This window comes from Leuresthes tenuis, unplaced genomic scaffold, assembly GCF_036924035.1.
Source record: "Leuresthes tenuis unplaced genomic scaffold, fLeuTen1.0.hap1 SCAF_9, whole genome shotgun sequence".
Classification (NCBI taxonomy): domain Eukaryota; kingdom Metazoa; phylum Chordata; class Actinopteri; order Atheriniformes; family Atherinopsidae; genus Leuresthes; species Leuresthes tenuis.
The window spans coordinates 36,217,420-36,243,123 of record NW_027325363.1 but is presented as its reverse complement, the minus strand read 5'-3'; the positions used below and the strand labels follow the sequence as shown (position 1 = coordinate 36,243,123).

The window sequence follows — 25,704 nt, the reverse complement described above, 5'->3', positions numbered from 1 at the left end:
AGGATCATATGTCATCATCATGTTCATGTTATGTCCCTCAGGTTTTAATACCTTGTTATGTTTACATCATGTATCTATCTGTCTTACACAAAAAAAAACGCTTTCAATGAGATCATTTTTGCATCATGCCCTTCCTCCAAAACAGACACTGACTTGCACCCTCTCATCCAGCAGAAAGTCTACAATTTTAAGTGTAAATGTGCAAAAATGCCTAACCTGACTCCTGTCCTCTCCAGCTTGTATATTTCCCATACTTTTGATCTCTAGTGCAGCCAAGTCAGCAATACATGCCATCAAGTAAGTGGGTTACCTTCGATTATTAGTTTATCACTTCAGGTTAATTTGTCAAATTTACAAAAAGAAGTTGGTGCCTTCAATGTGCAATTGTGATTTAGCATCTGATATGTCGTGTGCCATGTCATGTTTTGAGTTTTTGTTTTTTGTCTTGTCTTGTTAACAGGTTTTAGGTTTATTTCATGCCATGTTTTTTCCCTTGCACATCATCAGGTTCATCCATGTTACCTGTCTTTGTTTCACAGCTGCACCCCATCACCAACCACCTCCCTGAGTATTTAGTTTCCCCAGTCACGGTGTCCGATCCTTGCCACCTTAGCACCGTTCACAACCGGTTATGTTTTCAGGTTGGTCTGTACTCGTTCTTGTTCACAGTCATTGTTTCATAGTTCATGCCAAGTTTTGTTTTGTTATTTTCTCATAGTAACCTTTAGGTTTTCTTGTAATCTGGCTCAGCCGCGCCTTTTGTTTGTGTGATAATAAATCAAGTTTTCTTTATAAATATCTGCATCCAGGCCCTCCCTCTACACCATTCGTTTATGATAATTTATTGATGTTTGATGAGTGGTTGGTACCACATTTTTCTACTGTGTGACAAAAACACACCTTTAACTGCTTTGTATATACTTTTTAAGAGTGTAAGCTCTTGCTAAGGCAGCAATATTTCTGGACTTTGTTAATTAATTAATGATTAATTATTTCTTCATTTGTAACTTACAAAGTTACTTACTTAGTGTTCCTGAGCCCATACTTCGATTTCCACAACAGGATATTATCTGTATTTTAAGAAATGCAGCCTAAGCAAATGAAGATAATATCCTTTCATTAGTTGGATTCCAGCCTCAACACTTGGTAAAAGTACTTCTCCGTTGAAATTATGTATCAAAGATTAAATATTTTCTAAATGGGTTTTAACCTTAAACTGGCAAACATTAATTCTAAATAATTGAACTACTTGTCTTTGCAGTCAGGTGAACTGACCTGATCTTCTGAAAGACTCTCTCAAACCCTCTACTTATACTCAATCATGTTATTGATCTAATTCCAGTTAACCTGATTTTAATTGCAAGTGAAATCTAAAATTTGTTTCCCATAAACTTGCACCACCTGCATCAAACTATCAAAACCTCCTGCTCTCCACCACACCCCCTTACACCCTTCTCCTACCATTCTGCCATTATGTACAAAGTGCAAGTGGAGCCCCAACCTCAAGATCTAAAGCACAAGCTAGCCCCTTACATCACAGCATGGCTATCTTACCCACAGATGACCCCCAGAGAGAGGTTGGCAGGGAGGCTTTTCAGAGGTCTGCTGGTGGCCAAAATAATTACCTGTCACATGGAGCAATAGGCTGTGGTAAGAAGCAGTTATTTAACATATTTGCCCTCACCAATTCTGCTTTAATTGACTGCACTCTTACCCACCTGCTCATTGTACTCTCATGCTGCACTAATCTCTCACATTTCTGTCCACAAAAGCAAGCTTACACATGAAACTATTACCACTCAAGTAACTTCGAGCAAGAAGTATGATGTGCAATCTAAACAAGATACAGACTGGCCAGATTAATGATTCATGGTCTTCTGATTTAAAACTGTGTGTGCACTACAAGTTCATGTAATGAAAGCAGTTTTACAAACTTCTGCAGTCAATTTCTATATGTTTAATCACAAATTCAGTGCTTAAAGAGAGAAAAACAAAGTATGAATTAGATCTGTCAAACTTAATTTGTCATACAACGCAAACACAATTTTTCTTGATCAATGATGAAACAATTGTGAAATTAACTCAAGTAAATACAGTTTGGATGCAAAGGGGCGGCTGTAGCTCAGGAGGAAGAGCAGTCGCCCACCAATCGGAAGGTCGGTGGTTTGACTCTGGCTACATGTCGAAGCGTCCTTGGGCAAGACACTGAACCCCACGTTGCCTCCCAGTGTATCATTGGGGGTATGAATGTGTATGAATGATTAGAAAGCACGTAGTTATGAATCTTAAGACGTGCTGTATGAGTGTGTGTGAGTGGGGTGAATGCAGCATGTAGTGAAGCGCTTTGAGAGGTCAGTTAGACTAGAAAAGCGCTGTACAAGTCCATTTACCATTTAAAGGGATGCACTGGAAACATGTCAAACACATATTTACTAAAAGTCATTTGCACTCTCACAGTGCAATGACTACATTCACTTGGAAGTTTTGCACCCAGTTTATGTGCACCTGCAGCTTCACAAGGTGTTGTGATGATAAATAGGTAATATTGTCCATGTTGGTTGGATTCTGTCAGCAATGGAAAGTGAAGAGAAGAGCCATATAAAGACGAGTTGTACCATGCATTGGAAAGAGTTAGTTTAATTAGTTTCTTCATCCACACTATCTTAGCTGACAATGATGATGCATCACATAGTTTCTTGAAAACCCATCCATCCATCCATTTTCTATATCCGTTTACTCCATCGGTTGGGTCGCAGGGGGGCTGGAGCCATCCCAGCGGTCAACGGGGGAGAGGCGGGGTTTCTTGAAAATCATTACACAAATTAAGGACATGAAATGCTCCTTATCTGAGCGAGGGTAATTATCCAAGTATACATGGCGGTGAATAAATGGAATCATTGGCACAAAGCATATGATACCCCGGTACAATAGGTGGTGCTGTACCCACCATAGTGGTAATAGAGCCACTTCCTGTTGACGTCTTCACCACCAACAACATAAAAACTCAGGCATTCGAGAAAGATGGCGAACGAAGAGCAAGATGAAGCTGCGTCCCTCTACATCTGTGATGAGCTGGTTATGGCACAAACGCGATGCACAACGGCGCATTCTCCATCACGTTGTTTATTTATTTCCAACGCCGGCGACAACAACAGTAATATCGTCTCCTTCGACTCCCGGGTCACGATCCTGGGAAAAAATCTGGAGCATGCGCAGAACGCAAAGTCCAATTCACCACGTGCTTCACCGCCTACAAGCACTTTTAGTGCGACTATCAACCGAGTTATCTCGGGGTCTTAATCCGACTGCGAGTACCCCGATCCGGTCCAATTTTTAGTCAGACTAAGGTGAACTTAGTAACTCAGTCTTATTGTAATTTAGCCATTAACCCGATATTTACAGTGCCATGTAACCCCACCGACAGAGGTTAAACGACTGCAAAGCTACACGAAGAATCAAGTTTCAAGAGTAACTGAGGTCAGTGGACATTTACTGCATTGATTTTGTATAGATGCATAGTTATAGTCACTTGTAGATAATCAGCAACACCCATCTAAATTTTCACATGGTAGTTTTGCAAGCTTTTACCAAAGACTACTGGGATTAATAGATACAATGTTACAAGACTGATTACCAGATTGAGTCTCACCCTCCCCTGTTGGCATGCTCATGCTACACTAATGTATCTCAGCAGTTGAATCCACACAAGACAAACCTGCCCAAAAAATTGTCCGCTGCAGAATTTCCCAGTGTTGGTAGTTTAGTTCACTGCTAGAAGGTGATGAAATATTTGCTATCTGTGGTGTGTCAGTTTTCTAAAATTCAAACTAGTTCTTTTGGACTGTTTCATGTGTCATGCATTTTACATGTTCTGAGATCTGTAGTTTATTCATGGTGCACGTTTTATTCTATGATAGCTGGTCCTTCATGGCCAAATGCAGGCCTGGAATTTTGTCATTTTAGGGGCATGGCCACTTGGCTTTTTGTGTTGTCAAGTTTTTTGAGGGCACCAAGGCCATAAAATAAAACAATGATTGTAAGTCCACGTCCTTAATGTATTCAGTTTAATTAAGCTTGGACTGTACAGTGTGACTGTAAATGGCACTATAAACATACTAGTATATAGGCTACTGATTAACCTCGTGGCCCTCGTGAAATTCCAGCCCTGCCACTCACCTCCTAAAAAAAGCGTTGATTGTTTTGAAGTTTGTAGCTGCATCTTCAAAGCCTTTTTAAGGCACCTCTCCCTCCATTGCTTGCTTGGCATAATTATTGCTGGGGGTAAATTACTAAAAATAAATGTAATGTTGTAAAGTAGCCAGTCACCGGGTTTTTGAATTTAAAACTGCTGGCTAAGGATAAGAGTAAATACAGTAAAATAGTTAGTCACGTCGGCGGTAATAACACCCGGTTACGCCAATCGGAGGTCACTAAAATTAATGTTTCATCGGTGTGTAATTTTGCCAAAACAATGTGGGACACCGTAGTTTTCTCTGGACCCCTGCCAAATCTGACCAGTGATGACATGTTTAGCCGCATGTCCTCATTCAATCGCTGGTTGTCTAGATGGTGTCCAGCAAACAATGTGGGCTACATAGATAATTGGCAATCTTTCTGGAGAAAACCTGGTCTGATGAGGAGAGACGGCATCCATCCCACTTTGGAAGGAGCGGCTCTCATTTCTAGAAATATGGACGAATTTATTAGTCATCCAAAAACATGACAACCCAGGGTTGAGACCAGGATGCAGAGTTGTAGTCTTACACACTTCTCTGCGGCTTCCCACCTGATGCTGCCCCCCCCCAATCAAAAAACACAAAAGGAGCAAATCCTCTTGTGCAAAAAAAATTTAAAACAAAAACTTTAACTGAACAAAAACATCAAACTATTAAATGTGGTTTGCTGAATATTAGATCTCTCCTTTCGAAGTCTCTGTCAGTGAATGATTTGATCTGTGATCATCATATTGATATATTTTGTCTTACAGAAACCTGGCTGCAGCAGGAGGATCATGTTAGCATTAATGAATCAACTCCCTCTGACTATTTAGATGTTCACTGTGGAGGGGGCGTGGTGCATCAGCTGCAGGAGAGAGCTCTGGGGAGCAGGACTAGGTGAGTGATTAGTACACCGGCAGTCACTTGTCTAATCACTCTCCTCTTTTAAAAACTCAGTAGCGTGCTGGAGCTGGAAGGAGGATTGAAGTGGAGTCGGCAGCACGAACCGGGAGGGAAGGCCTGCGAACGACTCCACATTCTTGAAAAAGGGTCAAATAAACTATACGTTGAACCGTCCGCTGTCTCTAAGTCTCTCTGAGAGAACCTGCAGTGGCAACAGGCCGCCACATTGGCACCCAACTGGGATTCACCAGAGGAGACATGACGGAACCGCAACAGCCCATTACAGCTCTCGCCCAAATGCTGGCGGAGGTCGCGGCGATGAATCGGGACCAGGCGGCTCTCGGCAGGCAGCAGCTGGCCACACTGCAGGGCCAGGCGGAACGGCAGATGGAGCTGCTGGAAGCACTGGTGGCTCGAGCCAGGGCAGCGGCACCGACCCCCTCGCTCGCTGGGGTCGGCCTGTATAAGATGACGCCTGAAGACGACCCTCAGTCATTTCTGGGGATGTTCGAGGCAACGGCGGCGGCGTGCAGATGGCCGGAGGCGGAGTGGGCCGTGCGGTTGCTTCCCCTCCTGTCTGGGGACGCCCAAACGGCGGCGCTGAGCCTTCCTGCTCGCTCTCAAAGCCAGTACGCGGACGTCAAGAGGGCAGTCCTGGATCGCCTGGGGTACTCGGCGGAGGACCATCGCCGCCGGTTCAGAAGGACCAAACTGGGCCCCACGGACCGTCCGTTCACCTTCGTGGAGGGGCTGCCGAGTGGTACGGCGGAGTGGGTACGCTGCCACCGACCCACTGACCTGAAGGCCGCGATCACCCTCGCGGAGGACCATCTGGCCGTTTTTTTCCAGGGCCGGACACCGGAGGCTTGGCCAGCGTCGCTGGGCCGGCCAACACCAGCGCCCCGGAGGAGGCTGTCAACAGCTGGCTCTCAGCTGGCAACAGCACGACCGTCTCCTCTCCCCCGCACTAACCTTTCCTGCCCTCTCTTTCCACCCCAGGTTCCAGCCGCTACAAGTCCTGCTCCCGACCCACAGAGGGTCCCTCAGGTGGCGGGGCAGGAGTGTTGGAGGTGCGGGCAGCCCGGTCATTTTCGCCGCGAGTGCCCGCTCATGGAGGTCGGACAGGTGATTCGGGTTGTTGGCCCTCCAGCGCCCTACCCCGGTCCAGGAGGGACGTACAGCGTTCCGGTAAGGATTCAGGGGGGTACACATCAGGCAATGGTGGACTCGGGCTGCACACAGTCTATAGTTCACCAGAATCTGATTCGACCTGGGGCTTTGATAGAGGCAGAATGGGTGGATATTAGGTGTGTGCATGGGGATATTCACAGATACCCCGTGGTCCCGGTTGAAATTCGCTGTAAAGGGAAAAAGCATAGTGTGAAGGCCGGGGTTAGCTTCTGCCTGGCGCACCCCCTGATTTTGGGAACCGATTGGCCCGGGTTCGATAGATTAGTGGGGCAGTGTGTAGGGGTGCGCTCACGACCGTCAGGGTCATGGGATATGTGTGCTGTGCTCAGCGGTGACGCGAGGTTGTCCGACACTGCAGACGGGGAGGGGGAGCCGACGGTACCTTCACAGGAGGCTCCGTCGGTTCCCGTGTTCGACTCCATGGAAGATTTTCCACTCGAGCAGTCTCGTGATGATACTCTACGCTATGCCTTGGATCAGGTGATAAAAATTGATGGTCATATGCTGCGCCCTGATGCAGTGCTAACATATCCGCATTTTTCATTGTGCAGGGACAGAGTGTACAGAGTGAGTCGTGACACTCAGACAGAGGAAATCATAACACAGCTGTTGGTGCCAAAAAGCCGTCGGGAAATCGTTTTCCAGGCGGCTCATTATAACCCGATGGCGGGGCATATGGGGTATGAAAAAACGATGAATCGTATAATGGCCCGGTTCTATTGGCGAGGCATTTGGGCAGACGTGCGCCGCTGGTGCGCGTCCTGCTCCGAATGCCAGTTGGTTAACTAACCGGCCGTCCCGAAAGCGCCCATGCGCCCATTGCCGCTGATTGAGGTCCCATTTAAGCGTATTGGGATGGACCTCTTCGGGCCCTTTCATCGGAGCGCACGTGGATATCGCTTTGTGTTAGTTCTGGTGGATTATGCAACATGATATACAGATGCAGTGCCTCTGCGCACCATCTCTGCAAAGAGTGTAGCGCAGGCACTGTTTCAAGTTATCTCCCGAGTCGGGATCCCGAAAGAGATCCTGACTGATCAAGGCACCCAATTTATGTCAAGAACACTGAGAGAACTGTACGGATTATTGGGCATCAAGTCGATTAGAACCAGTGTTTACCACCCTCAAACTGACGGCCTGGTGGAGCGCCTGAATAAGACGTTGAAGTCCATGATCCGTAAGTTTGTGCACGAGGATTGTAGTAAGTGGGATAGGTGGCTTGATCCTCTGCTGTTTGCAGTGCGCGAGGTTTCTCCCTTTGAGCTGCTGTTTGGCAGAAAACCACGTGGGGTTTTGGATCTGGTTAAGGAAAGCTGGGAGGACGGTCCAAGCCCCAGTAAGAATGAAGTTCAGTATGTCCTGGACCTGAGATCAAAGCTCCACACACTAGGGCAGTTGTCACGGGAGAATTTGGTCCGGGCCCAGGAACGTCAGCGGCGGCTGTACAACAGAGGATCTCGGTTAAGACAATTTTCACCGGGAGATAAAGTGCTTGTGTTGCTCCCATCTTCTAGCTCAAAATTACTCGCCAAGTGGCAAGGTCCCTTTGTGGTCACACGACGGGTGGGTGACGTCGATTATGAGCTTGTGCAATCTGACAGGGGAGGGTCGACACAGATTTATCACCTCAACCTCCTTAAAGCGTGGAGAGAGGCGGAGTTGATTTCCTTGGTGACGGCAATTGCGGAGAGGGATGAGTTAGGGCCTGAGGTCCCAAAATCGACCAATCCCGCCTCGCTCCTTTGTGAAAACCACCTCTCACCGTCCCAGAGAGCAGACATAGCCCAGTTGCAGCAGCATTACGCTGATGTGTTCTCCCCCCTACCAGGACGCACAAGCCTTATTCAACACCATGTTGAGACACACCCGGGCGTGACAGTGCGTTCACGTCCCTATCGGTTACCTGAGCACAAGAGAAAAGTGGTTCAGGCAGAATTGGAAGCTATGCTGGAGATGGGTGTAATTGAGGAGTCTAACAGCGCCTGGGGTAGTCCCATCATTCTTGTAGTCAAGAAGGATGGGTCTATCCGGTTCTGTGTGGACTATCGCAAGGTGAATGATGTGTCACGATTTGATGCCTATCCTATGCCCCGGGTCGACGAGCTCCTGGATCGCATGGGCACTGCGCGTTTTTTTACGACACTGGATTTGACCAAGGGCTACTGGCAGATTCCCTTGTCTCCAGAGTCTAAGGAAAAAACGGCCTTCTCCACTCCGTACGGGTTGTACCAATTTGTCACACTTCCGTTCGGGTTGTTCGGGGCCCCAGCCACATTTCAACGCCTTATGGATCGGGTCCTGCGGCCACATGCTGCGTATGCTGCCGCTTACCTCTGATCCGGTCCGGTGGACGGAGCAGTGCCAGGCGTCACTTGAGAGGGTAAAGCAGACCCTCTGTGGGGAGCCTCTTCTCCACACCTCTAACTTCTCTCTCCCATTTGACCTGCAGACTGATGCATCGGGAAGGGGGTTGGGGGCTGTTCTGTCCCAGCAGGTGCAGGGCCTTGACCGCCCAGTGCTTTACATCAGCCGGAAACTATCCGAGAGGGAGACCAGATACAGCACGGTGGAGAGGGAGTGCCTGGCCATCCGGTGGGCGGTGGGCGCTCTGCGGTATTACTTGCTGGGGCGCCCATTCACCCTCTGCTTGGGGTAGGTTAGGCCGGACGGCTCCCCGGCCAAAGTCAGGCGGTGGAGGTATGTGGAGGGGGCATGGTGCATCAGCTGCAGGAGAGAGCTGTGGAGAGAGCTCTGGGGAGCAGGACTAGGTGAGTGATTAGTACACCGGCAGTCACTTGTCTAATCACTCTCCTCTTTTAAAAACTCAGTAGCGTGCTGGAGCTGGAAGGAGGATTGAAGTGGAGTCGGCAGCACGAATCGGGAGGGAAGGCCTGCGAACGACTCCACATTCGTGAAAAAGGGTCAAATAAACTATACGTTGAACCGTCCGCTGTCTCTGAGTCTCTCTGAGAGAACCCACAGTGGCAACAGGCCGCCACATTCACGTTCCTCCAACCACAGGCAGAGGAGGAGGAGTGGCAGCTATCTTCAGATCAGGGTTACTAATCAGTCCTAGACCCAAGATTAGTTTTAGCTCTTTTGAATCTCTGATTCTCAGTTTTTCCCAAAGTGGAAATCACAAAAACCTCTTGTGTTTGTTGTTGTGTATCGTCCACCTGGCCCTTATTCTGAGTTTCTGTCTGAATTCTCAGAGTTTTTATCCCATTTAGTGCTGAGTACAGATAAAGTCATTGTAGTGGGTGACTTTAATATTCATGTAGGTGTTGGAAATGACAGCCTAAATATTAACTTTAATTCTATATTAGACTCTATTGGATTTTCTCAAAGTGTTCACAGACCTACTTACTTGTCTTAATCATACCCTTGACCTTGTGCTGACTTATGGCATTGAGAGTGAACAGTTAACAGTGTTCTCTCATAACTCTGTCTTGTCTGACCATTTTTTAATAACTTTTGAATTTACATTACTTGACTATAGCTTCTGAGAAGAATTCTACATATAGAAGGTGTCTGTCAGAGAATGCTGTAACCAGATTTAAAGAGTTGCTTTCATCATCCTTTTCTTCACTGCCATGTGCTGATATGACACAGGATGGCTACCTAAATTTTACTCCAGTAGAACTTGACTCTCTTGTTGACAGCACTACAGCTTCAATGCGTACAACACTGGACAATGTTGCCCCTCTGAAAAGGAAGGTAATCAGTCAGAAGAGGTTGGCTCCTTGGTATAATTCACAGCTGCTTTAAAGCAGACTGCAAGAAAGCTGGAGAGACAGTGGCGTTCCTCTAATTTAGAAGAGTCTCAATTAGTCTGGAAAGATAGTTTAATAATGTATAAGAAAGCACTTCGTAAAGCTAGAACTGCTTATTATTCATCATTGATAGAAGAGAATAAGAATAATCCCAGGTTTCTCTTCAGCACTGTTGCCAGGCTGACAAAGAGTCCGAGCTCTGTTGAGCCATGTATTCCTTTAACTCTCAGCAGTGATGATTTCATGAGATTCTTTATCAATAAAATTGTTTCTATCAGAGAGAAGATTGATGGAATCCTTCCCACTATTATCACTGATGTAAGTTCCTGAAAAAATAGTTGCAGCTCAACTTTGTGATCTTTACATAGAAATAATCTTTTTGAAGAGTTTCAGTCAGGATTCAGAGTGCATCATAGCACAGAAACAGCACTGGTGAAAGTTACCAATTATCTCCTCTTAGCCTCTGATAGCGGACTTGTTTCTGTGCTTGTCCTGTTGGATCTCAGTGCTGCATTTGATACGATCGATCACAGCATTCTGTTACAGAGACTTGAACATGTTATTGGCATTAAAGGAACTGCATTAGGCTGGTTTAAGTCATATTTATCTGATAGATTCCAGTTTGTTCTTGTAAATGAAGAATCTTCCTCACACGTTGGAGTAAGTCATGGAGTTCCTCAGGGTTCTGTGCTTGGACCGATTCTTTTTACTTTATACATGCTTCCATTAGGTAACATCATTAGACAGCATGGCATAATTTTCCATTGCTATGCTGATGATACTCAGCTGTACTTACCTATGAAACCAGATGAAACCAACAGGTTGGTCAGGCTACAAGCCTGTCTTAAAGACATAAAGACCTGGATGACTCAGAACTGTCTGCTTCTAAATTCAGATAAAACTGAAGTTGTTGTAACGTATTATCAAAAAAACTGGAATGATAGTGGGGGACAATTATCTGTGAAGAAGAAATGTGGTTGGCAAAAAATCTTGAATGATCGACCTGGAGCGATGGAAGGTCACATGGGTTGTTTATTTCAGATTTAGTTTTTTTTCTGTGTTCTCACCTTGTTTTTGTGGGCTGATCAGCCACCATTTTAGTTTCCATTTTGTCTCATTTTAGGAAGGTCAGTTTGTTTGAGTTAGTGTCTTGTTTTATTACCAGTTATTTTGGTTACTTTGACCTCTTTTATGGGCCCATGTTCTTGTTGTTACTTTGTATACTTTGAGCTTGATTATTTTTGGGTTAAATAAAACACCCTTTTTTTACTTTGTGCCTTATTGTCCTTTCACTGTTCAGTCCATCACAAGCTTACATCTTCTGTCAACAGAATTTTTTTGTCTTTAAGCCCCTGCATCTACTGCTTTGAGAGGCTTGATTAATTCCGTTTAATCTGGACTTTTTTTGCCAAACAAACACATATAATTGGATAAAGATGAAGGGTCTCTGTGAATTTTTCAGCTTGTTTTCCTCTTATTATTTTTGTGTTAGGGCACGTCAAGGCATTCAATACAACATAAGCCAGCTTTAAATAGCAGTCTCCTCTTTCCCAGAAGGGTGCATGTTTAAAGTAATTTGAAAAATTGCATCTCCAGTTCTCTGTCCTTGCTGAAACAGGATATTGAACAGGAAAATGTGTTGTAGTGGTATAAGTAAAGTAACTACTTATAAAATGTGTTCACCTCAATCTGGGCAGCTTTTATTTCCTGTGGAACTGCATTGCATAAAACCCACATTTCTCAAGCACTGTTCATGTTGGAAACTCAAGGTGTTTTAACATTTTTGTGTTGAAAAAAGTCTTTTATAAATCTAGCTCTGGTTCGTGGATGCATTTTACCATCAAGGTCAACCATTTATAGAATGTTTTTGAGGGAGAGATGCCATTGTTGGAACATGTATTTTTGAAAAAAAACAAGTTCTCTGTGCTACTCAGGGTTACACAACCATAATAGCAGTCTGTTCATAAAAGTCCACTGGCAGTTTGACAAGGTCATTTTCAAAATTATCTATCTTCAGCCTTTAGTTTCAGTGTCTCTGTAGCATGACTCACTTTGAGATTTTACTTTTCTGCATAGCTAAAAAGGATAAAAAACTGTACATTAACTGAGATGAACAATTATGATATATTTCATAAAAATTGCCCTTAATTACAGGCCATTGTAAAAACATGTTGAATGAACATGTTTACAAGAGTTTGATGGCTTGAGTTGAAGCTTTGCAGTACAGAACTTTCAAGCACGAAACCAGAGGTCATCCAGCCAACAGTCCAATACCAGGCTACAAATGATTAAATGCACAGAATAATAGTTCCATAATGTCATTTAAAGCAGCTCACTGGGTTCTCAAGGTTAATGAGCAGTCAGCAAGTAACACCATCGTCAGAATTTTACTGTTTCTTCCCATGTTTTCTGGACCCAAGTGTCAAGGAGTGACCCTATGACCCATTTATGAATGTCTCTAGTATATTTGATCAACTCCTTGCAAATGTTTGCATACTGCACACTAGAAATGTTTCTTACATTTTAAGGCAAAACATCTCTGTCAAGCTGGATTTTCTTAATGCAACTCAAGCTAAACTTCTAAATGCACAACTGATGTTGTTTGCTGTATCTTATTACACCAGCATCACACATCTGCTGCCACCGTTTGAGCTGCGCTGCAATCGCATATTCTCAAGTTACAGCTGGGCAACTTTCAAACCCTCAGTTTTCAAATCATATCAACCATGGATTACACAAAGCTTTTGATTTATGGTCATTATCTGAGTGATTCCTGTATTTAGAAACAATTGTGCAGGTATTCACTGCAGCAGCACAACAGGGAGGTTGATGGTGTGCAACCACAACACAACAGCCACAACGCAGCAGTTAAACAAAGCCTGCACAAGGCACATGTTCCCCGCGTAAGGTCAGCCTCATCCCTTAATTAGATCATTAATTGCAGAAAAAAAACTCAGGCCTCCCACTGAGTGAGTGATATTGAGTTGCAGTGCTTTATGTGTTCATACAAGAAAATGGCAGACTGTGTGTATACTCTGCATAAACACAACATCACACTACATAAATCTTATGATGATGAGTATTCTGAATATTACACTGGTATTGAAGATAACTGTCATATCAAAAGAATCAAACATCATGTTGATTATACTTGTGTCTACATATTGTATATATATCAAAACAGATCAAAACACACTAATATGGATGTATACAAAGTATAATTTTGATTTATCTATTAATTTGAATCTGACCTTATGAGATTAACTTATTATTTAAAATCCTTACAGACCCTGATACTGTGTAGATTGATATCTTAAATAGAATCTGTATCATAAATGGAATTAACATATTTTCATCTATATAGTAATTCAACTAACAGTCCAAGATTTTGCTGAATTGTCCAATGTTGACTTTTGGGTCTGGCAAAGAAACTGTTTGCCTCAAGTTAAAGACATGTCAGTTCGGTGATGCTTAACGCTCTACAGTGGCTGTTTGCTAAGCTGACATCCCTGGCCATTCGCAGAGCAGTGGCTTACACCGTACAATATGTCCAGTTCTGCCTTGCACAGTCCGGCCCAAGGCCAGTTTCACTGAGGAATTTTAGCTGAATTTGATTTCACCTCTGGCCTCCGTCATAGCAGCTTGACCTACAGCTACACAAAGGGCCAAGTTTCACATTGAACGTGAGAACCCCCTCATCTTCTGACCTTTATTAGCATATGAATAGACTGAAGAACTGAACAGGGAGCAAAGACAGAGAGACACAAGCTTGCGTACTGAGTCAAAATGGTGCAGTTTAGTGCACTTTATCAATTCACTGCTCACTCGGAGAAGAAAATTGAACTCATCATGGTCAAATAAGCAGGTGCCTGAGGGAGCTCTGAGGGTTCACTCTACAAGGATATAGCTAAATAATTTCTTGAAACTGAAGCAGTGAAATCAAATAACCACAAAGTCTGGCATAGTTTTTGGCTTTAAATGTGTACCATCAACATTTCTAGATCCAACAAATGAAATAAGTAAAAAAACAACCTAAAGCTTTATGCTGGTTAACAGTCTGTTGTTTTACCAACATTTTTTTTCCTTTCCCGACTAACAAATGAACAAAAAGTACATGACCACAGCAAAGCATAGATGAGAGTGGAATTTTTTTAAGCATGTTTTATGTTCGGCTAAAACTGTGCACTTGTGGCCTAATGATGAAACATGTGTTTAGAAGAAAAAGAAAATAGAAACAAATATTTGAATGTCCATGTGATTAATACTGTAACAAATCTAAATATATATATATACTTGGTCTTACAACATTTGAAAAAAAAAAAGTTTTATTCATGCAAATAGCTTTCAACCAAACATGGTCTTTGTTTACTGACAGCGCCATGGCTGTCCAGTGGGAGACAGAGCTGAAAGTCCTGGCCTTATAGTGCCGGACGTAGAGTGCATGAACCAAAAGAAAAGAAAGCAACAGTCAGCATGCACCGTGTGGAGTTGCAGCCACACCTAGAAAGAACCTTATTTACTGTTACAGTGTGTGCAAAATCAGAAACCGAGAAACAAAACGAACAAATAAAATGTTTAATTGTTGTAAAAAGTGTTGTGTGGTGATCAGTGGGGTCAACAAGGCCAAATCCCAATGTTCTTTTTGAGAAGCTAAAAGGAGATCAGGAAATCTTGCAAAAATGATATATTTGCAAATTACAAATGTGGCAAAGTGAGCAGATGTGATTGTCAATATAAGTTCAGGGTGTACATGGTGTTAAAATGCTGCTTGTCTTTATCTTTCAGCATGAGGCCTCAGGTGAAATGTGGTTGCAAAGCATGGACACTTTATGTGCAGTCTAAAAAAGTAAAAAGCATGAGGAGAAGACTGAAGGGAAGACCACCGCCAACACTGTGAACACACATGTGCTCTTATTATTTCCAATCTGCAAGACTGCTGTGTGCGTCTACACTGCTGCACCTCCTGTCTAGATTTCTAATTTTTCATCCTGCTGAGCACGGCATGTTCAGTACTTCTAATAGTCAACAAGAATATACTAAACATCACATGAACTACTTTTAAGTCAAAACTACTTCAGGTTTGCGCAGAAATTAATATCTGACATAAAACCATCCATGTTGACAATAAGAGCTCACAAAACAAAAGCCTTCTTTTATGTAACAAGCTGATAAATTTCTGTTTTTTGATGAAATTAGAGCCACTCCAAGATTTTGGGGTTTAGAGCAAGTCTTAGTTTTTTCACATTTTTACAGTAATCTAACAGAAACTGGGTATGTGTCTTTGACATTACAACTACACCATGTCTTTATAAAATATCTCCTGTTTAATTTCATAATAGGCAAAGTAATTCAAGCAGCATCGTGAATTCAGATGCAGAGAAGCAGCCAGACGGAGCCCGGCCTCTCCCCTCTTTCCTCCTCCTGCATCAGGGCTCTTGGTCATCATTGCCCTCCAGACTGCTTTTATCATCACTATAAATCTCTGCTGGCTCAGACACAGCAAAATGAGGAGACCTGTGAGGCTGTCAACCTGCAACTCACCCCTACTGAGGCAGAAAGGTGTGAGAAAAAAGATGGAGGCAGGATGAGGGGAGATAGAGATTCAGATGGAGAAAGTTAAAAAGAAAGAGGCCAGGAGTATGGTTGCAAGTCCCCAACACACAACAATCACACGGCGTCAATATCATTTTCTTCATAAAGGGTTGAGTCACAGTAGAATAATAGTTATCTAATAGTTTTATCCCATTTGTGGACTGGATTGTTAGATTTTGCACTTGAATTGACTTGACTACTTTTGTTTGGATTGTAGACCCTGCATTATCATCATTTTATCTTAAAGGTTTTTTTAAATGAGTATATGACTACTATGAATGTCAACACATAAAAATGTATGTTCCAGTGACAGTTTACTGCACCACATGCACAAAAATACAAAGATAGATAAGCTGCAGATCAATAAATGATCATAATACATTTTTTTGAGTAACACAAAGGATGAGTATTTAAAAAAATATCTTAACGTATGAGGTTTCTCTCGTGCTTGTGATGCATTTGTGTCGAAAGGAGATTTGTCAAACTTGTAACCCTACATACTGTCACATTACCAGCAGCCAACCCACCAGTTCTGCCCTCAGCCATGCCAAACGACTGTTAAATTTCAAACAGGGAAGTCAGTCAGTGGCTGAATTCATCATTGAATTCCGCATCGTGGCAGCAGAAACAGGGTGGCTATCAAATGCTCTCCAGTGAGTATTGTTAAATGCATTCAATGATCAAATGAAAGACCAGTTAGCCTCCAGAGAGGAGACATCCTCTTTCGAGGATCGTATTACCTTAATAATCCGAATAAACTACCGGCTAGCTGAGCGGAGGAGGGAGAGGACTTCTCGCACCCAACAACCACTACCTCAGTGGCCTTCTCTCAGTTCTTCCACCTCTTGACCTTCCACTGGAACCACCTTGCCAGAATCACCCCCGTCAGTGGAATTCCCCAATTCAATGCAGGTGGGTCGAGCAAGACTCCTCCAGAGGAACAACTTTGCCAGTTAAGGGCCAATGAGTGCATCTACTGTAGTTCTAATAATCACGTAATTGCTGCCTGTGCAGTGTGGCCAAACGACAGAGCCCACCACTGGAGACGTGATTACTGGTGAGCGCTAGTAAGAATGATAACCTCCCTTGCTTAACACTACCTCTGACCATCCAGCCCGGCAATACCACCAAAGAACTTTTAGCACTAGTTGATTCAGGAGCAGAACAAAACCTCCTAGATCCTGGTGTGGCCTCTCAGCTTCATCTTCCCCTGGAACTCCTGCCTTCACCCATCATGGTCTCGGCTCTGGATGGAGGTATCTTAACCACTATCACACACAAACCCATCACCTTGATTGTTTCTGGCAACCACTGCAAAAAGATTGAGTTCATTTTGTTCCTCGTCTCAAGTGTTCCTGTTTTTAGCAAAGACAAGGCCTTGTCTTTCTCTCCTCACAGCCCTTATGACTGCATCACAGATCTTTTACCTGGCGCACCCCTGCCGTCTAGCAGACTGTATAACTTGAACCTTCTCGAGCGCGACTCCATGGAGCTCTACATTCATGAGTCTCTTGCAGCTGGTATCATTAGGCCGTACGCTTCTCCAGTTGGAGCAGGGCTCTTCTTTACATAGAAGAAGGATAAGAGCCTGAGACCCTGTACGTGACTGCTTGCACTACGTGTTTATGAAGTAAGAGTATCAACTGATCACCGTCTTGACTTCTGCAGCCTCTGGTGGTTCCTGGTCGGCCCTGGTCTCACATCTCCCATCTCCCTGGATTTCACCACTGAACTACTCCCCTCACCACCATTCTCACCATTATTGACCACTTCATTTCATTCCCCTAGACAAACTTCCATCATCCGCTGAAACCGCAGATCTTGTGATCAGTCATGTTTTGGTATGCCCTCTGAAGTGGTGTCCGACCAGGGACCCCCATTCGTCTCACAGGTATGGCGAATATTTTGTGCTGCTCTGGGGGCTAAGGTCTTGTTGAGGTCTGGTTACTACCCCGAGTCCAACGGGCAGACAGAGCGGCTTAATCAGAAGCTTGAGGCTGCTCTCTGCTGTGTCACTGCCAACAATCCAGCCTCCTGGAGCCGACCATTGGATTTTCTCTGGTCAAGGCCTCTCGAGGTTGTTTTCCGAAGAGGAGAGGGACCTTGAAGATCTCTCGGTCCAACACCACCTGGCCTTGCTGCAAACATTTGAACTCAACTGCCAATTCGCAGATCAGCACTGTGTCTCTATATCTCCCAGTGGTCTGCATCTGGTCTTGGGTCCTTTTTGTGAGTTGGCTAGGAACCTACCCGTGACATTATCAGGACTGCACTTAATTAGTTTTCGATTTGCTCATGATTTTGTCATAGTAATGATAATAATACAAATACTATGACTACTACTACTAATAATAATGATGATGATTCAACTGGTCATGTGACTTTTCCTTTTCTTTCAAATAAAACTAGTAGATATCTGAAATGAGACAATAAAAAAATAGTTTGAAGTAAAATGGTCAACGACATGAACTTTGACGTGGTCAAAAGTGTTTTAAGATAAATTATAAGTTTAGAATATCTATAGCGATCAGTATCGAAGGGTTACAAAGGTTAATTAAAAATATTCAAGAGGGACAGGGAATATACAATGTATAACTCCTGTTATAATGGTCAATTCTTACTCTGATGGGCTAAGACCAAATAAAACAGCAAAACCTGTGTTCTTTTCTTTATAGATTCTATTTCTCATTAAAATAAATTTGTCTTATTTTATTTAAATTTTATTCAAAAAGGTTGAATAGAAATAATAGAAATAGAAGCTGCCAATTAGTCAGTTGGGTACATATAATGGCTCGGCAGCTAACCAGGGGCCCTATTTTGATTCTTATATTACTATAATGTTTATTAGAATATTTCATTTTAAAAACAAATTTGTAATGTTGTAAAACTGTCCAGGACTGTTTTACATTTTATGGATGTAAATTGCATCATTACAGTGAAGAAAATATTTTAAACTAATGTAATAAACCAATATTATATTCACAACAAAGCATGGAAAACAAAAGTTGAAAGTGACACATTTTCTCTTTCATTGAAAGTAGGAAGGACTAAAAAGGACTGAGCAGTAGCAGACTGGAAATGTAAGTGGTAATAAAAAGAGAAAGCTGGTAATAAAAAGTATGTTGCAACTGATCAGGTGAATTGACAACAGGTCAGTAACAGGATCTGATTTAGAGGATCTTTTGATGACATTACTGTACAAACTGTGCACAGGGAAAATCAGCATTGGAAGCCTGTTAAGTTTGGGCTCTCAGGAAGCACTGCAACAGAAACAGACATTGTTCTGCCATGGAAAACACTGCATAGATTCAGGAACACTTCCAGAAGTTATTGTCTGTGAACACAGTTTACCACAAATGCAGATAAGGCATTTATCTTGCAAATAAGAAGCCATATTTAAGCATGATTCAGAAATTAATTCTGGACCAAAGCTCATTTTAAATGTACTGAAGCCAAATGGAAAACTGTCCTATGGTCTGATTGATTACATTTTAACTTCTTTTTTGGCACTCATGGACACTGTCCTGCTAACTATAGAGGAGAGGGACCACCCAGCTTGTTTTCTGCACTCAGTTCAAAAGCCTGCATCTCTGATGGTTTGGGGGGCATCACTACCTAAAGAACTGGCAACTTGCTCATCTGGACAGGCATCAGTACTGATTGCATATACAGATTTTAGAGCAATATATATCCCCACTTAGATGATGTCTTTTTCAGGAAAGGCCTTGCATATTTGAGCAAAACAATGTTAAAGCACACACTGCATAAGTGTGCTGCACTATTATAACAGCATGGCATCATAGTAGAGGAGCACAGGTGCTGAACTGGCCCTGCAGTCCAGGCTTTTCACTACCTAAAAACTTTTGGAACATCACAGAATGTAGAATATGAAAAAAGAAGACCCAGACTGTTGAGCAGCTAGAATCCTATATCAGAGAAGAATGAGACGACATTCCTCCTCTAAATGTCCAGCAACTGGTCTCTCAGACTGTTGTTAAAAGAAGAGGTGATGCTACACAGTGGTAAACACGGACCTGTCCCAACTTTTTTTAGACGTGTTGCTGCCATCAAATTCAAGATAAGCAATTTGTTGCTGGAGTAAAATGCCTCACTTTGGATTTTACATGTTTACTATATTCTATTGAGATCAAAATTTTGGTTTAGACTTAAGATTTGTAGGTCACTGCATTTTATTTTTATTTACATTTCACAAAGCACCCCTACTTTTTTGCTAATGGGGTTGTAATTCTTACCCCTCCACTGCCACCCTGGCCTGCAAACCACCCTTGCAGATTGAAATTTTAAACAACTTTCTATCCATTCATTTGTTCTGCTGCATAGTCTTTTTTCAACTAATTTCACCTGTCCTACAATGCCAAATTCAGGGGAGTTATGTACCACAGTGAGAAGGGATTACAACCCATATTTTTAAAAACCTGCATCACCTGTCAAAACCCCTGAAACTGTTCTGCGAATAGCCTTTTTTTCTCAGAACTGCATGTCCACACCAGGTTGCTGCTCGAGGGAGAAGTAGCAAATAACTGTAGCGTAACAGACCAGTGCTGACCTCAGTGACAATGTTGGTTTTTTTGTGCCTGTGTGTGTGTGCGTGTGTGCCAGGGAGAGCTGGTGTATAAACCATCTGAGCTATTCTACCTCTCCAGTCTAAGTGCTGTTTGAGATGTTAGACACAAGAACCGTGCCTCACTGATGACGCCAGTGCTAAAGCAAACAAAGTTTTGACAGCTGATACACAGTATGGACTCTGACCCACACTCTACCTTACAACAACAGTCCCGTCATCCAGGCACTTCCTCGGGTCATATTCTGATGCCCATGAGGGATAATCTCATGTAGCCATCAGAATGATGCACAGAACTGGAGGTGTGGAGGTACATAACTGTTTGATGCCTGAGACAAACTCAGAGCATGAATGTTTAAAACAATAACATCTCTTAGAAAGAGTACCTCCTTTTCTTCTCACTCGACTCCCTGTAACTGGGGAAAACTGAACAGGAATATTTCCAGAACTGCAGCCCCTTTGACACTTTAATGACCCCGGCTTTTCCAGACTCCCTGGCTCTCTCTCAGACATCTCAATCACCTTCCCCTCTAGTAAAAAAGCAGAACTCATTTCACAGGAACACTCACTGTGTGGCTCCTCCAACAGAAACAAAAAGCAGGCTCTCCATCATCCAGCAAACCATGCGCTTGCCTTTATCTTCCCTTCCTCATTAAACTCTGAATAACTCAGCAGAGATGCAGAGAGACAAAAAGGAAAAGTGATTGAATTCTGCTGGATGAATAAAAGCCCCTTGAGGTTGCCATGTTGAATGTATGCCATGTTGAACAGGCTGGATCCAGAGATCCCAGGGAAGAATAGACTATAGACAGAGCTCCAGGCCAGCTAACCCACTGTAGATAATGTACCATGGATGTTCTGTCATTGTACTGAGAGGCAGGAGTCATGATGATGACCCATCACGACCTTAGAGGAAGGCGGAGGAGGGAGCTGTTAAATCGTGGTCACAAGGAACTGGCACCAAACTTGATATCTCTATTCAGAAGCTGCACTGGAAACCTGGTCACACTGAATGCAGTCCAATTATTTCAATACACCAGCAATCCTGGGAAGGGCGAAGACCAGACAAAGAGAACACAAGAAAAGAAAAATAAGTTTGACATTCAGGCAGACAGGCCAAGGGAGGTAACAAGTTCATGGCCCCTTCAGAAAACATGGCCGCCTGCTGTGTGATGGATCATGAAGCCTCAGGTGGGCCATCAGGGTTGGGACCCAGGCAGAGGCACATGGGAACCCTCTCATCCTATTGGTTAAGTAAATGAGCTCCTGAGGGTTCAGATAGAAGCTGCTTCAACAGTCGCCTCATTTAGATCTACAATGCTGCTTCTCAGAGATGGGAAAAACGGTGCACACAACAATGCACTTGTTGCATTTCATATGTTTACTCATAAATATAAATGTCTAAATAAAGATGAAAAATCATAAGAAACTTCATATGACATTTGCCCACAAGGCTTTGAAGTAAGATTTTATGTAAAACCGAAATTCATATCACTCAATTTCTGTCAAAAGGTCCCTCAGAGCCACACAAAACTGTTTTACTTGAGTGGTACAAATCATGACAAGCTAACTCTAACAAGCTAACTAAAATCTATTGAGTTTTAATAGAAAAAAATTATTTCAAAGATCTGTCAGCTTGAAAAATCGGTGTGACAAAATGAAAGGCCTTTCTTGTGATGGAACTTTGAAGAACTGGTTGACAGAATCTCATCTTTAAATGCTTTGGCTGACTTTTTCATCTCTTCACTCTCCCAGTCATACAAATGATAGGAACAGCTGAAGTTCTGCTGTAATTTCAAATCCACTATTTGCACTGTCATCCTCAATGTCAGCCTTTTTGAATATCCTGTCTAACCCTAACTCCAACTTGGTGGTGCATAAGGTGGGGCATTAAATTGCTGAGGAGCAACATGGTATACTCAAGTTAAAAGGGTTAAGAGAATGAATATTGGAGTCTGATAACTGGCCTGCAAATGAATGCTGGTGTTGCTTTGTAACTACTGAATTTGATAAAAAAAAGTCTGCATGTCCATGTTTTCCTGATCACAGGCTTGCATTTTATTGTGAAGCATGTCTTAATCTAAACTGATATTATTTTATCAGAAGTTAGAGTTCCATCTTTAAAAAGTTATTTACTGAATAAAGAACTATATCTTAAAAACAAAGAACAGCATTGACAGACCCCAACTGGACACACAATATAAATCCTCTCAATTGATAGCGCAGTATTTTATAAAATCATCCATTAATACGAAATTAAACTTTGAATTAAATAGCGATTAAAGTGTTATTCATAAAAAATCGTAACATGGGTTTTAGGTTATACAGGAAACAGCATTTTCTCCTCAGGGACAAATAGCTGATGCACGGCATTAAAGCTGAAACACTGAAATGAGTAGAGATAGTTAAGTGATTATGTACTGGGAGGCTGAGGAAAACTATCGGAAGCATAAGGATCGAGTCTCAGCTTTAGTATGTGTGGTATGCCAGGGATGGTGATAACCACAGCTGCGCTGAACATATTCAAGCACCGCTTATCACTGAGGAGGCATACAAAACATGGACTATTTCTATGTCAAAAAATGATGGATTAGATATTAGTTTGCAGACTTAAATTTAAAAAAATGTGATCCAGTAATATATTTGCCTATGAATTTATAAATATGAATGGATTCAGCTTTGAAAGCAGGAATAATCAAGAGAATAAATAGCAGATCGTCATTTTTTAAAACGATCAATGCTTAGAGCTGGTTCTCACACACACACACACACACACACACATATATGGACAGAACGATTACCAATTATTAGTGATGGTCTTATTGTTGATTCATAATCTCAGCTGTAAAAATCATTATATTGATCACTGTGTAAAAACACTCGTGGGTTTCAGCGCCATCGGTTAACAAAAGTCCATTTCATGACGCATAGTTATTAACTACATTAGTCAAAATGAGTATATTCATCACTGATCTTGGGGTCCCCATGAAACTTTTAAAAAATAGAAATTAGCAACCCAAATAAGTTAGATATTTTTCTCTTTATCATTCAGTCATGCCTCAGTTCTCTCAGAGACTGTGAAAACTTCCTTTCATAAAAGGGAAAAAATAATCTCTCTTCTAATAATCCAGAAATGGGAGCAAGTTCCCAGTCTAGAGTGTGTCTCAGTGATTTCTCCCTTGTTGCAACCACGTGGCCACATTCAACGAGTTTGTCCTCTCTCAACACGTGCACGCAGCTGAACATCTGAGCTGTTCTATGAAAACAGTTCCCGTATGTAGTGCTGAAGGGAGCAGCTGGAGCTATTTCGCTCTGCTTTGGGTGACACTGCTGGTTGGTGCTAAGAGGAGACTGTGCGCTGCCTGTCATTCACACAATTCCTCACAAGAACACACACTATTATTGAAACCCAGAAAACATAAGCATGTAAAAGCTCTGTCTGCACCATGTAAGCAGGGATTTGCAAGCACAAAGGGAAGCTAAGCAAAGGACCAAGCAATTGTTTAGATTTTTCTTGGTACTGACCTGGACAGCACAGCAAACACAGCGCCAGTCAGCCTCTCATCTTGGTTCTCTCCTCACGTTTCACTCTCCAGCTCTCTCCTGACTGCCTTTTGAAGTTGATCCTTCTGCTCTGTCGGAGGTACGTCATTGACAAAGGAGGGTGTGAGGGAGAGAAAGAATGGTGTCTTTCTATCCCTCTGCTTATTATTATTTTCTTGACTTCGCCCTGGTAGTGTGTTGGACATGCAGAAATTCTGCACCTCCTCTTGCTCTTCCATGACAAAAAAGTCTTTCCACACACTCACTTGTGCGTGAGGAGGGGGGGGGGAGGATAGTGCGAGACAGAGCAGCAACAAAAGTCCGCTCAGCCACTTCATATCCTCCTGTTTAAATTCAGAGGCTGGATTTCAAGCTGCAAAGCAAACTCTACTGGGCATGCCCACAACCAAGAGGAACACTTTGTAATGAACACTCACTTCCTCCCTTTTTCTTGCCTTCCCCCTCTTCTCTAACAGCTCTCCCCACCTCCCCTCTCCCTATATTTCTCAGTTCAGCAGGGATCAGGAATGCTGCTGCTCGACCAAAGTCCACTTGGCTTCAAGGGGTAAGCCCCACTTTGCGAGACAAAATGACACTCTTTGGCTCAAAATTGGTTCAAAAGCATAAAGAGAATTTTGGAAATATTTTCAGCAATTATCTCACAGCTAAAAATAACAATCCTTTTTCATATTCACATCCAATCATGTCCATATTAGATGCCTTCTGAAATATCTAATATCTAACAATGTGCTGGAACTTTGCATCCTCTTTACAGTGTGCCCAGGCCTGGTAACATTGTGTCTAATCACTAACCTCAACAATACACATGGTCACAATGCCAGCACTCGTAATCTGATGTCTGATGGCTATATGAGGTAGACTATGCAGAATGTGCCACTTTGAACCTGAAAAGTCCAGTTTCTATACAGCAATGTGTGACGTATTCCTAGAACAAGTCAGCCTTGAGCCTGTGCTATCTCAGGCATCCCACGCTGACCCAGATTCCTCCCAGCAAACTATCAGGACACCATGAATCAAAACTAGGCTGTAGAATGAGGACAGTGAGCCGAGAGAAGCAGACAGAGTGACACAGAGATTTCCTGCAGCATCTGTATGTGTGCTACTTTAAAGTGACAGATTCAAATTCAACAAAACATGTTAGAATACTGTAAAACTAAAACATTCGGGGACTTACTCTTTTTTGAATCATGATCGCAAAAAGAAATGTCTAGATGTAGCTGAGTTGTTCACATGGGAATCTTTTCAGAACCTCCCTGTCAGGATAGCAATGTAATCCTGAGCAGACACTAATCCATCTAAAGCGTCTGAAGAGTGGCGATAAGAGCCAGGTGGAAGAGGAGGAGGTCCAGACTGTTGTAGGTTTGACCCTGAATGGTCAGAGGTCATGGGAAACAAGGGGTCAATATGAAAATTCCACAGCTGGCTAGGCCAGAGCAGCATGTGCCAGGGTCACAGCAACCAATGGAGGGATGGAGAGAGGGGATGGTTGAGTAACAAGCTCGAAATTAAAAGCTACATTCAAACAAAGGAAATGAGGGACCAGTCAAGCTTGAACGTGTCAAAGTTAAGTTACTTCCACAGAAACGTTGTTGTTGATTTAAGTGTTGGTTTGAATTTGGAAGGCATATTTATTAGGTTTAATATTGCATGAACTGAGGTTGCAAAGATGCCCTCAAATCACATCCAGAAGCACGAGTGTTCCTACCTGCTCTCAACCGCATTTATTTTTGATGGATAGCGTCTCTGTGGGAGTTGAGGGAACAAATATGTGACAGAAAATAGGCACGGACATGGACGTTTTTTTTATTATTGCATCAGGTAAATGTATTGAAACAATTTCTACCATGGTCTGGGTGAATACTCCATTCTGATTGGCTGGAGG

The 25,704-nt window shown here is 42.9% G+C and overlaps 1 long non-coding RNA gene across 2 annotated transcripts in view; it reads right to left on the bottom strand.

Annotated features, from left to right (window-relative positions):
* Positions 1 to 24,133, bottom strand: part of LOC140314811 (uncharacterized) — a 110,975-nt gene extending 86,842 nt beyond the window's left edge. For both annotated transcript variants that reach the window (XR_011917170.1, XR_011917172.1), the window contains exon 1: positions 23,784 to 24,133. This is a non-coding gene — a long non-coding RNA (uncharacterized lncRNA). The remainder of the gene's footprint in view (positions 1 to 23,783) is intronic.
* Between the last annotated feature and the right edge of the window lie 1,571 nt (positions 24,134 to 25,704).